Source organism: Arvicola amphibius, chromosome 5 (assembly GCF_903992535.2).
Source record: "Arvicola amphibius chromosome 5, mArvAmp1.2, whole genome shotgun sequence".
NCBI lineage: Eukaryota > Metazoa > Chordata > Mammalia > Rodentia > Cricetidae > Arvicola > Arvicola amphibius.
The window spans coordinates 57,669,414-57,682,883 of record NC_052051.1 but is presented as its reverse complement, the minus strand read 5'-3'; positions in this window follow the sequence as shown (position 1 = coordinate 57,682,883).

The window sequence follows — 13,470 nt, the reverse complement described above, 5'->3', positions numbered from 1 at the left end:
GACTCTTACCCAATCAATTGGGAGCATTGTTGTGGCGACCTTGTTTACTTTCACAGAAATTCCTGACGCTGAGTCACTTCCAAGAGACAATTCAAGAGACATTTCATGTTGAATCATAAAATGACAGCAGCCTCTTCCTGGATACAATCCCCGTCTCCCTCACACAGATAGGAGCTTTTGGCTTTGCAGGCACAGTGACCTTACTCACAGCTTCTGGCCAAGGCTCCCACAGGAACTGACGGTGTGATGTACTGGGTTTAGAATCGAGTATAGTATAGAATCAAGAGAACTGCCATGTCTTCCACTTGTATATTTGAGGATTATCATAATACCTAGAGCAAAAGAGCTAGACAAGCTATAAAATTGCTTCATAACTTTTAAGTGCTCATGTGGTCCTGATAATCAAAACTGAAAAAATATAAAATCTAATATAAAATAATCCATGATTTCTATGTGGGAAGATTGTCTCCCAAGGAATGACAGATCTGGAAGGCCTTCTTATCCCTGAAAGAAGATACTCTTTCTCAATAGTATTTTCTAAACTCTGAAGATTCCTGGGGGACTGACCATAGCCAAAAAGAGAACTTAAGTACTTGCTCAAAACAAGGCTTGTTCAAATCCCAGAGGAGGCGCCTCCGACTTTACACATTCTCTGTTAGCCTCTCGGAAATGACACTGTTGTCAAACTAACTTCTTTGGGTTCTTGAAAAATAAATAAGAAGACGTGAATTGATTTGATTTCTCATTACCTTAAAATTTTCATATTTGGCTCCAAGAGAAATGACTGCTGCGTTCTTTCCCAGGACTCTGGAGTTCTAGGGATGTTTAGTGGGATCCTTTGGCACACAGTGATAAAAACCTACAGGGTCAAACACTGTGCTTCCTGGATCCTTGCTTTAGTTCCTACTCCTTCAGTTCCCACAAAGAAACCATTCCCTCCCAAATTTACCTTAAGCAATATGGTGTCCAGTAGAACTGAGATAAGGTCCCAAGCAGAACATTTCTTGGCTTCCCTCTTCATAAAGCCCTACCTACTTGAAAACCAAGGAGTCTTCCACCAAGATAGATAACCTCTGCTCTTTTGTTCATGTGTGAGCCTGGTGAAAATGTCTACAGAGTGAATTCAAAATGTAGTGAATTAGGTAGTTTTTATTGTCACCTGGATACAGCGTAAGGGACAGAAGCCTCGGTGAGGAGTATTCTGGATTGGGTTGGGTTGGCTTCTGAGCTTATCTGTGAGGATTTCCTTCATTGTGTTGATTGAGTGGGAAGACTCACTCTGAATTTGGGCATCAAGTCTGGGCTGGACCCTGAACAGGGCAAAAAGAAGGAAGCCACCGGAGCATTAGTGAGCATGCATCCAATGACCCTTGCTCCTGGGGATGGGCATTTTAGAACCTTCAAGCTGTAGCTACGACTTCCCTGCTACAAAGGATGTGTGCCAGCTAATTTTGGCCAACTAGACATTACAGTCATCTGGGAAGAGCAATCCTTGAGAAACTGCTTCCACCAGATGGGCCCATGAGCAAGTATGCAGTGTAGTGCATTCTCTTGATTAACAACTGGTATAAGGGGGTCCAACCCACTACAGGTGGTGCCACCCATCCCTGAGCAGTTGGTCCAAGTTTATATTAAAAACAACGCTGATCAAGCTGTGGAAAGTAAGCCAGCAAGCAGCTAGGTTCCTGCCTCCAGGTTCCCTCTTGAGCTCCTGCCTTGACGTCCCTCAGTGATAGACCTTAACCTGTAAGCTAAACAAACCCTTTCCTCCCCGAGCTGGTGTGCTCAGTGTTTTATCATAGCAACAGAAAGCAAACTAGGGCAGACGATCACCTGGCACTGTGTTCAAAGGGGAATCCATTGTCCTCTAAGTGACTTTTGCTATGGCATTGTCATGGATATTTTTGTTATGGTAAAGGAAATCAAACAAAGACACCTGGTGATGAAATAGCATTCTTTCTGAAGCTTCTGGCCAGCTTGTCTGGCATGCTCAGCAGCAAACAAAGACCAACGTGTGTGCCATGGCATGCACACTCCCACAAGAATGCACACTACACACACACACACACACACACACAAGGATATGCATGTGTAAGTATGTATGTATCATATTGCAATGGCTAGAAAATATAGTTTTGAAAATACATTAGCTGGGATCCTTCTATATCTTATGATCTCCAGTCCAGGCAATCTCTCAAGAGCTCCCGTGAGCTCCGTCAGTAGTTCTGAAACCTGGCACATGAGGCTAACAGGGAATTTCTTTGCATCTCCATTGTACATGACCTATTAATTAAATCAGAGTATAGTTCGTCCAGATATAATCAATTCTTATCACTTCTTGAGTGATTAGAATGGACCTCCAAATGTGTGAACCTGACCCGGAAGTCAATGAGTCCCAGTGAGACTGGCCCCTTGTAGGGTCTGACTCCTGTAGCCCCAAGCGTGTCATCTCCCACAGTGCTATAGTCTAAAGACCAGGGTACCCCGAGTTCTGGATAATCTTCCCACTGAGCCATGTAACCTCCAGGGGACTCAGAGATGCTAGACGGTGGTGGGAAAGATATCTGAAGAGCGATTCTTCAGTAGCTATATTCAGCATCTTATCCCTCTCCGCAGTTCCTGTCAGTATTATTCATATCCCAACTTCAGACAGGCATATGATATCTGCATAAAGGGGGGACATAATTTATCTACTACTAGGAGAGTCCTATCCTGAGACATAGAGCCAGTGGTGAGCTACTAAAGGAAGGTGCTCTGAAGAATACAAACCTTGTCTCCGTCAAGCTTTCAAATTGATTGCATAACCAAACATCTTTCCTTAATGCACAGAAAAATCACTTTCAAAGCATTTTTTAACAATGGAGGATGAAACACGAACTTGCCGGAGTGCTGGAGACTGTCTGTGGATGCTTTGCACAGCCGGATAGAGTGCTAGACGGATGAGATTTAAGCTTTAAACCCATTTCATTTTGTTGGGATTCACAAGTGCACCCTAATATGTGATTACCCATTCAGGATGGGCCAAGCCTCTGAGACTCTCTCCTGACCACTTAAAGAAAGTAATCCATTCATGCCAAAATGCTTCACTTAGACAGAAAGCCAAGACAGACACTCAGCCCTCTGGACTTACATTTAAGCCATGAAAGACACTAGTAAATGGCCTAGACTAAAACAGGAATTCCAAAGTCAACAAGTTCTCATGTTTTAAAAAATAAGCTAAATAGTAGCATAAAGCTGAAGAGGTCATGAGTTTAAAAAAAAAATAGAAGACAGGAAAAAACGAATTATCCAGCCGCCCAAGCTACCAGCTTCTGTGTGTCCTTCAGCCCCTCTCACAGTGAAAGAAGTGTCAGTTTTACCATGGACCATGGACTTAAATCCTTCCTCTCTGCCAGTGATCCTCTCTCACGGCTGAACGTCCCCCAAACTACTGCTTCTTAGGAGCTTCATCACCCACAGCTTCTCCTAACTTAATAACAAAACGAAAGCCAAGTGTTCTAACTCAGCTCCATCCCATGTGCTTTTAGTTCCTGCTCTGTGTCTTCACCCCACATATCTGTCCGTCTGCTCACCTCCCGTGTCCTCAACAGCCCACTCATCTCTGCCCTCCAGCGCCACTACTCCACTTAACCACTGCTGCAGAGATAAGCAGCAGATTCTCATACAAAACCCACAGGAATCTTTCTCCATCTTACATAACTAGCATCTTGTATTGGAGCCCTGATGTCATTCTTCATCCCCCTCATCATCATCCTCCTCCCCATCTATTGCTCCTTTCCCTTTCCTTTGACACGTCTTGCCCCTTGACCAACTTTAATGCACTGACTCTCTAGAGGTGTCTGTCCACTTCCCAATCAAGCCCTCTTGGTAGATGAATCCCCATGAATTCAATAATAACTTGGTGCTGAAAACCTCAAAGCTTAGAAAATGATTTTTTTCAGAGCTTTGGGTCAGAATATCCAACTGCATATGCAATATAACCAAAGGAATTTTAGACATCTCAATTTTCAACACAGGATGCTTCTTTCCCCTAGCCTGGTCCTCTGTAATATTCTTCCTAGGTAAACAGGACTACCCTGTAAGTGTTTTCTCAAGTTAGAAAAGCAAGCACCTTCCTCATCCTTCTCTTCGATCTTTCTTCTTTCTGTGTCTCAGAATACCAAGCCCCAATTATTCTATCTAATAAACAGTATTTTCAGCATATCACTGCTTCTTATTTTTCTGCCAACACTGAGTCTGTGTTCTCTCCTTCACATCATGTCCCTATCCTCCCAGCTTCCAGGCACAGACCCCTCCAAACCATTCCCTCCATTACCACTGGCTGATGTTTCCGAAGTGGAGTATTGACCTTCCCCTGCAAACACACTGCAAATCCTTCGTACATCTGCCACCCAGTGCCTCAGTACAGAGGTTTCCAACAACTACCGATAAAAGACTCTAAAAGGCAAATTTACGAGTTTATCTCAAGCAGTTTTTCTTTGCTTTCATTTGTTCCATTAAATTGATTTGTTTCTATTTTATAGCTGCAAGATAACAAGGCTTTTACTAAGCGTGTTGGGAAGTTGGTGGCCAATATTATGTCAGAGAAACTTTGCGAAGGGAAGGGCCATGACTTTTGTGACTGTGCCAAAGAAAGTCAGCCATAAACTCTGTTGGAAACAGCACGAATGCTGCGTGATAAGAGAAAGTTCCAAGACCTAGAAAACCCCTCTCATAGCTCACAAGTAGAATTCAGACTGACCCCTATCTTCAGACCTCAGATGGCAGTAAAACACAGGCGCAGTGTCTTCTGGTTGTACCTGCTAACAGCTGGTGGCTGGAAAGGCAAAGCCTCAGGATGGTCTCCGTGACTCTCCGCAGAGCACAGTTCAGACATTCCCAGACAACGACAAACACAGAGGGCTGAGGTCTAACTCAGAGACACGTAATCTTGGCCTAAACTCAGAAGCAAGTTATTCATCAAAGGTTTCCAAAAGCCGTGTGCATGTGTATGTGCACGCAAGGGTGTGCCTGTGTGCATGCACGGTTGGTCGAGGGCTAAAAGGGTTGCTTATATTCCTTACGTGCACAGTTTGCATCATGACTCTCCCTGCTGCAGAGGGAGCATCACTCCACCGTCTACTTGCCACTCATTCTTGTGTGCAAAACGCACTGAGCGCAGGCATCCTTTATTTAGCGCTCAGTTTATGTTACAGCTAATCTTCTTCGCATTTGCTCGGCAACTGTCTTCTCATCCTTACAGACGAAGACACCAAGGCCCTAAACGACCGAAGTCCTTGTGACTGTAAAGAGGGGAAGCAGAACCTGGGCCGCTCCACTCTGAAAAAAGTCCACCTTCCTCCACCCTAAACCATCGCATTGCCAGTCCTAGTTAGTAAGAAGAAAACCATGGGCGAGAAAGTTGCTGCTTTACGATAAACCACCCTGGTGAAAATGATTCAATGGTTATTTTCGAGATGTCAGAGCTGAAAATGTACAGATTTCACAGGACGAAGAACCTGCCAAGTCCTGATTGCACAACCAAAGCCCTGCGAGGAGCTGAGGAGGCCGACTGTGTGTTGGAAAAACCACAGATGTCATCTGGGAATGCTCAGAGCCCTTTTCGGATGGAGACAGTCTTGCTTCCGCCGGAACCACCGCCTTATAAGACCAAACTAAGCTACTTCCTCGGCTGAATCCACCCAACACATACTGCCTGTTCCCTTAGATCACTGAGATCCTACTGGCTGAGCATCATGGAAGGAATGCCACTGCTGGGCGGCGTGCTCAGTCCCCGGCCTGTGCTGCCTCACTGACACCTACCTCGTAATGAAGTTGCTATGAGTCTTTCAAAGGGGAGATGGGGGAGGCAAGACGCTGGGGTCAAAGGGAGAGATATTTAGGCCCCCCTGGGAAATTAGTCACACATCAAATCCCTTCCTCTCCATTTACAGCCATTTATTTGGGATCGGAGAGCTCTAAATGAATAGGAAGCAAAGCCCTTTCCAGCCCGACATGTGTTCTGAAGTTCACAGGAAGGTTTCTCCTCCTTTGCTCTGAGGCGCGCAGGCTGCCTGTTCTGCACAGCTGGGCCTGCAGTGAGCTAATCAGACTGTAAATGCTCACAGTGAGGAGGGAGGGCTCCAGGGAACAAAATCAGCCATTTTTTTGGCCTAGCTTCATCAGGCTTAGTGTCATTACACCGAAACGTTAGGAGGATAAAAGGGACTTAGATGCCTCCAAGAGGGCCAATTCCGAGAACTCACATCAAGCCGTGGTTAAGACAAGGTCCTGCAAAGTTGAACACGCTTCAGAAAGGGAACGATCACACACTTTTGCCAAGTTACTTCCCTCACAAATATTGATTACTCTCTGCAGAATATGGAAAATATTTGTCTCAGCTGTTATTTTAACCACTCTCATTTTCAACAATAAGTGGAGTAGGACTGCCATAAAGCATTCGTTCCAGACTTTCTCCCCAAGGTAAATACTGATGGATATTATGATTCTTAGGAAGGGTGTGCCAATTTCTCTAAGAATCCCACCGATCTGAGAGGAAGGAGACTGCAAATGCTCTGTGGAAAGTCTTTACTGGAGTTCTCTTGGATGACCTAATAGACACCAGATAAGAACGAGCTATCAGCCTCTGTAAAGAGAACACACAGGGTTGGGGGCACAATGGGCCAGTGAGCAGTCTACACACTAACATGGGCTTCCAAGAAGGAGTAGACCTTTTGCTTCTCTGAGGGCTTAACTAATGAGCTCGTCCACATCTAACCCTATGGATTATAAGCTTGTATCCTAGAGAATGAACACAGAGAGAGCCCAGGGTAGCAAGCTGACATTTCATTCCAAGATGGAGAGTTTGCTTTGAGATATGTTTGAGGGACAAGGAAAAATGGGGAACCACTATGTCTGGGATAGCTGTGAGGAGAAGGGGTTCAGCCCCTCTATTTCCACTGTTGGGTTTACCCGTTGCATTTACATTTTCCTGGGTTAGAAAATTGGCATCAGCTGTCTCCCTTGGCAGCCAGGAACTGCATAGCTAAACAACCAGCTTCAAGGTGAGTAATGGCATATTCTGCTCAGTGAGGTGTGTAGACATGAGAATGTGTCTTACAGACATCCTTTGACAGGGCATGGAATTAACAAGGGCCAATTATTATATATCTAAAGTATGTCTCTTTAGCTGTTCCTGCTAATACAGAGGAAAAGAGTTCCTCCAGATACCAATGTCTGGACCCTACATTGCCAGGGTCCTGGGAGAGTTCTCTACATGATAGGACATTTACTACTAGTCTTTGAGACCTGCATATTCTGCCTGACCCCACCAGGATTAGACTGAGATAGCCTTTTTTGAAGGAAAGAGATAATCGCAGGAGTATTGAATAGCTTTTCACCTTTTCTACATGTAACTGCTAACAGGAAATTCATCTCGTCTAGTACTCATTACACAGAGTGATCTCCATCCATTGCCTTCATTAGTCCACTTAGGCACTGGGCACATTTATGGAGTATTTACAAGCCCGATTTTCCAAGGATCCAAAAGAGAACAAGGCTAAAGAGTCCCGGCCTCCGTGAAGCTGATGAGAGAGAGAAGGATATATAGGGATTGTGTCTTCTTTTTGTAAAGAAAGCACACGTAGATATATTTTAAGCACTGATAAACACTATAAAGAAAAGTCACATTACACTCTCTCCCCAGAATGAAAGAAGAAACCAAGGGTCAAAAAGGTCCCAGACTTACTTAGAACTCCAGACAAAGCCCATGTTGACAAATATTATGCTTTTTCCCTCAAGGTGGATTCTAGAACTTTTCAATTTACTTCCTAAAACCAGTGAGAAGGCTCGGATCTCTAGATAACCTATGTTTATGGTCGTCTTGTGTAATTTTCCCAGTGGAATTGTTAGGGTACTGAATGGTCACCTTAGCTGCGGTAGGGCAGTGCTTACCTGAGCTTCCTGTCGGCTCTCTGGTCCCAGCAATGCCTTCCATTGCCTCTTCTCTTTCCCAGTGTGTCATTGGCCATATAACCCAGTTCCTAAGCAGCATATGTTGGAGGCCAAGACCTTGAAGAAACTGGCCAGAGCCTGTTTCTTCAAATGTGTGACTGCACCCACAGGGAAAGGTAAATGCTCAGGTAGAGCAAAAAGCAGAGTCTTGAACATGGACACTAATGGCATCTTTGTGGATATAACAATCTCATCAAAGATGCCATTGAATAAATGAGTCACAACAGGCACCACAACTATAAGACACGAACTCAGAAAACAAGCCCTGCATCCTCTCAGGTTGACAAATCAATTGTTCTTAAATAGTCCTTGATACACACCCAGGATAGCCAAAGCATTCCTACAATAAAAGAACTTCTGGAGGCATCACAATCCCTGACTTCAAACTCTACTACAGAGCTACAGTACTGAAAACAGCCTGGTATTGGCATATAAAAAAAAAAAAGACAGGAGGAGCAGTGGAACCAAATCAAAGACCTGGATATCAATCCACACCTACAAACACCTGATTTTTGACAAAGAAGCAAAAAATATAAAATGGAAAAAAGAACACATATTTAACAAATGGTGCTGGCATAACTGGATATCAACATGTAGAAGAATGAAGATCCATATCTATCACCATGCACAAAACTCAAGTCCAAATGGAACAAAGACCTTAACATAAAGCCAGCTACACTGAACCTCATAGATGAGGAAGTGGGAAGTACACTTGACCGTATTGGCACAAGAGACTGCTTCCTAAATATAACCCCAGCAGCACAGACACTGAGAGAAACAATTAATAAATGGGACTTCCTGAAACTGAAAAACTTCTGTAAAGCAAAGACACGGTCAACAAGACAAAACGACAGTCTACAGGATGGGAAAAGATCTTCACTAACCCCACATCAGACAGACATCTGCTCTCCAAAATATACAAAGAACTCGAAAAATTGGTCATCAAAAGAACAAATAATCCAATTTAAAAAATGGAGTACAGACCTAAACAAAGAACTCTCAACAGAGGAATCTAAAATGGCTGAAAGACATTTAAGGAAATGCTCAACATCTTCAGTCATCAGAGAAATGCAAATCAAAACAACTCTGAGATTCCACCTTACACCTGTAAGAATGGCCAAGATCAAAAACACTGATGACAACTTATCCTGGAGAGGATGTGGGGAAAAGGGAACATTTCTGCCTTGCTGGTGGGAGTGCAAACTGGTACAGCCCCTTGGATATCAGTCTGGCAATTTCTCAGAAAATTAGGAAACAACCTTCCTCAAGACTCAGCAATGCCACTTTTGGGTATATATCCAAAGGATGCTCAATCGTATCACAAGGGCATGTGCTCAACTATGTTCATAGCAGCATTGTTTGTCATAGCCAGAACCTGGAAAAAACCTAAATGCCCCTTGACTAAAAAGAATGGATAAGGAAAATGTGGTACATTTACATAATAGAGTACTACACAGAGAAAAAAAATGACACCTTAAAATTTGCAGGCAAATAAATAGAGCTAGAAAACATCATATTGAGTAAGGTAACCCAGACCCAGAAAAACAATGATCATATGTACTCACTCCAAAGTGGTTCTTAAACATAAAGCAAAGAAAACCAACCTACAAATCACAATCCCAGAGAACCTAGACAACAATGAAGACCCTAAGAGAGACATACATGGAAGTAGAAAAATACAAGGTCTCCTGAGTAAATTGGGAGTGTGGATATCATGGGAGAGGGTTAAAGGAGAGGGGATAGGCAGGGAGAGAAGCAAAAAAAAAAAGGTATAGCTCAATAAAACCAATTTAAAAAGGAAAAAAATAGTCCTTGATACACTGTAAGTCTCCAACAAGGATCACTATTACTACAGTCATTGAAACTCCCTTGCCTATCCCCCATTCTGGGAGGACCCTGTTACTGTCTCATAAAGGTTCATTTCCCTGTGGCAGCTAGCCAGCCTGAGCAGAAGGCCCAGTGGGGAAACAGAACCAATCTTCAGCAAGAAAACTTGTGAGTCACTCAACCCATACATATCTATGTTGTTCTTACTACAAAATATTCTTCTCTCTAGGGTAAGAACTGAGCCTCATAAATAGAGTCAAAAAATCTACCAGTTTACCAAAAATAAACCTGTAGAACTTAAGCTATTAGGATCCACAAACTTGGCTTTGGTGGTCCACGGTTAGCTCTCTTCCCCCATCTGCTTTATTTGAATTCTTCATTTAGTCCAAAAGCCTACATTATAGTCAAAGACGCAACCCACACCCCCGTGGTTTACTGGCTGGTCCTTGAATAGCCACTGTTCTCCTTGTTATCAACAACCTTGAGGTTGTTTTCTTTTTATTGTGTTTCCTCAGCAGACACTTTTATTTTACTAGCTTCGCTTCTGGTGTGTGATTAAAATACGTGTCTCATTTTTTTTATTTTTAATAACTGGTCCCAGATGCCCACAAGGTAGTAAACTTTCTATGTAACCATCTTCCAAACTAAGAGATGACTTCCCTTGAGCGAAGAGTTGCTCCTAGTTAATTCAGCCCATAGAGAAGTCCAACCATTCTTCATACTCCTAAATGGTGACTGTGTCTGTTTCCAATGGTGACTAGCCTTACATGGTTGGGGGGCAACATTTCTCCCAGCTCGCGTTAGCTACGTCTGTGTTGCTCTAATCAAACACCCTGAGCAGAGTAGAAGGGGAGGGTTTATTTTGGCTAATTCTTTGAGGGTATATTCCATCAGGGCAGAGCGCAAGAGAGTCATGGGAGCAGGATCCTGAGGCAGCCGGTCAAACTGCATCCATATCAGGAAGCAGAGAACAGTGAATGTAGATGCTTGGGTCCCATTGTCCTTTTCATGTAATACAGGAAGTAGTTATTCGGTAGTATGACCCACATCAGGGTGAGGATTTCTGCTTCAGTTTAACTGAACTAGACAATGCCCCCACGGGTCTGCACCAAGGCTAATCTAACCTAAAGAACTCCCACAGATGTACCCAGAAGTTCCTTTCCTAGTTTATATCATCTTGTCAGGGCCTAGAATAACCTCTGCCTCCCTAGTGCTGGGATTAAAGGCGTGCGCCACCACCGCCTGGCTAGATTTTAAAAGAAAGATCAGCTGATGAGCAGTCTTGTGAAGCTATTTTCAGAATGGACTTAGTTTCTTGGGCTCAGCTGCATTTTCTCTCCTTTTTATGAACAAAAAAGAAACTATGAATCCTGAACTCAACATAGAAACCAGGGACAGGAGACTAGATGCCCACAAAGTACTCGGTCACTGAGACCTCGGGACCCTTTCTCGTGTTGACCTCCTATCATTCCCATTTGCGCCAACCATAGTGTTTCTGGCTTCATCTTAGAAATCTTTGCTCGGTCTTTGACCTCAGTTAAAGTCAGAATCTGCCATGACCGGAAGAGACAATATAGGCGGTGCAGGTCAAATATCTACCTCCCAGGCCAGAAAGTCTCTCAAGGGTAAAGTTTCTCCTGTGCAAATTCTACTATGATAGACACACATGGACGTCAGGAGGTCTTAAGAATAGCAGTGACCAGTAGTTTATGTTAACAAGTATTGGTACAGTGGTACTGGGTTATCTTTGGATTCTTTCACTAGAATGTCTTTTCATTTCTAGTACATGGGTGGGGGTGCATTTCTGGATGTCCCATGCCACATATCGGACGTGAGGGTCAGGAGGGCATACATGTGCTGGCTGACCCAGGCCACATTTCAGACATGAGGGTCAGAGAACAACCTGTAGGAATCAGTTCTCACACTCCACCATGTGCATCTCGGGACTCGAACTCAGGTCATCGGGCTTGGCTTCGAGCACCTTTACCCACTGAGCCATCTCCTCATTCTCCTTCACGAACCAAGCAAGCCCCTCGCCTGGCATGTGTCGACTCTTACTTACAGCTAGCTTTTCACAGCTTACGCTTCCAAGAAAATAATGTCTTCCAACAGGAACAGCTGAAAGTGTCTTACAATTTTACAAGACTCGCTAATAGGGAAGTTCACTATATCTCTTCACCATTTCAGCTCTGTGGTCATTGTAAATAGTTGTTCTTGGGGGCTTTGCGAACAAAGCAGGGCTTTAGCTTCATGCCTCTTTTTCCACTTCCAGGTTTATTTCTTAGCTGTGCTGAGGAGCCACAAGACAATCAAATGTGAGAGTAGGAAGAAGAGGAACATGGAGGGAGTCACCCTCCAGAGATTCAGGACACCCGGACTCTGACCCCAGCCCTGTCGGTTGTGAGTTGTGAGAATTGATGAATTGCTAATTGATGAATGGCTCTGAGCACCAGTTATTGGCTTTTCAATTTGCAAAACGAGGACTCCAGACCATCAGCTGAGTCTGAACCAGGAATGGGAGTTTCCATATAAAACTTGCTATTCCTTCCGTGGGAGGTGGGTGCAGCAGGATGCTCATGGCGGAGCCACTGCAGCCCAAGAGGCTTGGAGATGAGAGGTACCAGAATCCCCTTTAAAGCAAATGGCCCTCAGCTCAGAGGCCATTCCTACCCCTGCCTACTGACAAAGCCCTTCTCTCGGTTCTCAACCGGGCCAGTTATTCCCAGCAGAGAGCACATGTGGGAATCTCTTACCCTCACCCTTTCCATTCCTATGTAAGCTTAAAATTCCCAAAGTTACTTTGTAACTTCCAAACCTACAAGGCACTGCAGGCAATTTGACTCTTGATCCTTTTATCAAACATTGACAGACTGTACTTCTAAGAAAGAAAGCATTTGGAAACAAATTGGTTTCCTTAATAAGGGAATCTAAGAACACTATGTGATCTGGTATGAACAAAGTTACTTTCTCATAGACCTCTCACTTTTTATTTTATCCTTCTCTGTAGGGTGGAGCCTAGTTAAAACTGCCTTTTAACCAGTGTTGAAAGTGTTTTAATAAGTGAATTCATACTTAGACACCACTTGTTCACAACTTATTAATTAAGGCAGAAAGCACCCGGAGACAGTGGAGTCGAGTTCCGTATTGCACAGTGGGGAAGATGAGAGACCTTAACTAGATGATAGTGAAGATAAGCAAGAGAGTACTCCCGTTCTGTCTCTTAGCCCAGTACATTCTGCATACCTGAGGCCAGGTGTGTGGCTAGGAGAGCATGTGAGATGGGTGGTAAAGCATTTGGGGCTAACCAGGGTGGGGTGCTAGCTACCTGGGCCTTCAAAAGCACCTTGGATTTTTCTTAGTCAAAGTAAACGTTAATGGTGAGATGCCATCTCTAAGGGTAAACTATAACCATTACTCAAGTAAATACTCTCTACAAGCATGCATAGTCATAGATGCGAATATCCATATATCTTGGCAAATACAGATAAAAAATGTGGTAAAATATAAATAAAATGGGAACTAAAAATCAGGAGAAAATTAAATACAGAAACGTGTCATTGAATCCTATCCTTCTTTTGGCTGTGAGTGGTCTGGTCCCAGGAAGAAAACAGTCACGAGTGGAGAACATGTAAAAAAAAAAAAAAAAAAAAA